Genomic DNA, 3,122 nt, shown 5'->3' with positions numbered 1-3,122 from the left:
AATTACAATTAGACAAATTACAATATTATAATAATACAACTAACTTTAAAATATTAAATCAAGCAAAGCTTATGACTTTGCATTGGCTCGCCCCCCCAGTCAAAAAAAAGTTGGCACGCCACTGTCGCCAATAGAGGATCAAAGAGCATACGGGACGGAAATTTTCAACCAACGCGGCGTTTTGCAAACTTCGCTTAGAATGTAAGGTGTTTGCGAACACCTTAACGTGTTGGAGCTGGTGCAGGAGATGCCAAGTAGGAGTACTCGAAGTCTGGCGCACGAACCCGTTCAAGCGTTTGGAGAATTCTCCGAGATCACAACATGCATCCGTTTCACGTGCAGCGTGTCCAGGCACTGCAGCCGGATGATTATGCACCTCGTATTGCTTTCGCACAGTGGTACCTTGAAAAGTGTGCTACAGATCTCCTTTTCTCTGCTAAAGTTTTGTTTTCCGATGAGGCATCCTTCACAAGGGAAGGAATTTTCAGCAATCATAACGCCCATATCTGGCCGGAGGAGAACCAGCATGCAATACGACATCGTGCAGCACATCGGGCCTTACCTGTTACCGTTTCGTCTAACCGGACGTAACTACTTGATCTTTCTGCAGCAAGTATTGCCACAACTTTTGGGAGACGAACAGATTTCTGCATCGACACATCAAACAATGTGGTTCCAACACGATGGAGCCCCTGCCCACTTCAGCGGAAATGTTCGTAACTACCTAGATGTCACATTTGGGCAATAGTGGATCGGACTTGGCGGTTCAGTACGCTGACCTCCTCGGTCACCCGACTTATCATGTCTTAAAGATTTTTATTTCTGGGGTCATATGAAAACACTGGTTTATGACACCCCTGTTGACAATTCTGAGGGGCTGGTTGCAAGAATCGCAGTAGCTGCCGAAGAAATTCGAGATATGCCTGGAGTATTGCAGAATGTTCGGATGTTCATGCACCGGAGATGTGCATTGTAGCCGGTGGCAGAAACTTCGAACACTTAGTTTGACCCATGTGCCTTATGCTTTTTTCAATGTATTATTAAAGCGATTTTTCACTTACTGTCTCTTTTCTTTATGGTGCTTCTGTGTACGTCACCGGTTCAGGAAAGCATTTCCGACCTCACATTGCTGTATGATTTCGAGTCGTCAGGATGCCCCCTACCCCTCTTAGAAGTTCTGAAACGCTTAACTGAGACACCCTGTATACAGTGGTCCTATAATGGAGCACTTTATAAATTTATGTCTATTTCTTCTCTCTCTATATAGTATATATCCCAAAAAGCATAACTAACCTTGTGTCGGAATTTTATTTTTATTGTCACGAAAATGTTTGCACTCATAACATTTATTATAATTGCAATTTAAAACCTTTCATTCTAAAAGGATAAAAAGTAATTTTTTAAGCTTTTTTTAAAAAAAATATTGGTAGGTTTTGATTAAATATTTTCAATCAAATCAAATACATATTTTTTGTATTTGATTAAATATTTTCTTGGATACAAAACCTAACTGCGAAATAATTTCTTTTGCACCGTTGGTACCTTAAATTTCACAGAAACGAAGAAATTAGGTTTTTCTTAACGAAAGAAAAGTATTTTAAACCCATATAGATTCTTTATGAAAATTGTCCACAAAAAAATGAGGGCCGCCAGTTGGTAACCACTGATCTAAAAAGTCAATTCGCGAATACAACGACCTATATGGGGTGTTGTTATTTGAGACGAATGACTGATAGCAAAACAACAGGATCATCAGTTGCACCGGAGATTTCTTCAGTGTAGCATGGGTAACGTTCCTTTCTTTATCGTGGCTTATTAAATTAAAAAAAAGTATTTTTTTGATATTCTTTTTTTATGCAAATAAAAACAAGAGGAGGAACATTCAAAACACATCGGAAAAATTTGTAAAAAATCTTATTAGAGTTAAAACCTAGTTCAACTAAATTACTTCAAACATAAAAATATGCAAAAAGTTTACAGAAACACATAATGTTATACCATTTAATTTTGCAAAAAAAACTTTTTTGACAATTTTTATCAAAAAATTTAAAGTTTCAATATAAAATCATTATTTATTTACTAAAACACGTAAAATAAAGAATGCTTACGATAAAAAAAAAAACAATTTTAACATATCCTCGTATTGAAATAAACAACTTTCATATTGTTTTTTTAAAGTTCTTCATTAGATGTGGAAAACCATTCTGTAGAGAACTATCATCAAATTAGAAATAAAATTATTTACTGTAAAAATCATAACACTTACTTTATAGTAATCGGCAAGGCCAAGCACGTAGGTATAGTTTTTTCATGGGGGGTGTTTTGTGATTGAGGAATTTATTAACTAGATGTAATTTAATTAAACCAGTTACATACATACAAGTAAACTCATTTTGGTTTTGATAAAATAATCTAATGCAGAAATTTTCACTGTAAGCTTCATTTAAAACTAAAAATCACAACGTTGATCGCTTCCCTTCGATTGGGACATAAGCGAAATTCAAATAAAAAGAACATTAAAACAAAACCACCGTTATTGTCAAAAATTCACGTATAAAATATTAATAAAAATTCATCTGTTCACAGCAAATTATAATGCGTTTAAGCAGCCAAAATAATATATAAAAAAATGAATTCTTTACGAAGTAGAATATATGGGTAATTTTCAGAAAATATGACACATAGGAAATTTTTTTTTAAATTTTTAACCTTTTGAATTGGAATACTATATTTAAAAAAAAAAATACTAGTTTATTAAGGTTACTCTAATTAATACCTTATAGAGAGCAATGTACAATAGTTAACAGGCATTTAGCAGTTTGCAATTATTCCTTGACATTCAAGTGCCAGAAAAATTACAATTTGTAATTTTATAGCTTTTACTTCCATGTTCCATTTCATTTTTAGTTAGTCTTTGTGCTATTAATCACAAGACTTTATTAAACAGCTTAGATAGAATAATATAGTTTATATTAATTATTTAGAGAACGCAGGAAAATGACAATGTGTAAAATCATTCCAAAAAGCTAATAATAATGGTGTTAAATAAACTTTAAAAAAAATTGTCATTTTATTCTATGATATCAGATTTCAATGGCAGTTACATTAAATTGTAGCATTTA

The sequence above is a fragment of the Parasteatoda tepidariorum genome, chromosome 7 (genome assembly GCF_043381705.1).
Source record: "Parasteatoda tepidariorum isolate YZ-2023 chromosome 7, CAS_Ptep_4.0, whole genome shotgun sequence".
Classification (NCBI taxonomy): Eukaryota; Metazoa; Arthropoda; class Arachnida; order Araneae; family Theridiidae; genus Parasteatoda; species Parasteatoda tepidariorum.
Note: the sequence above shows the minus strand (reverse complement) of the source record.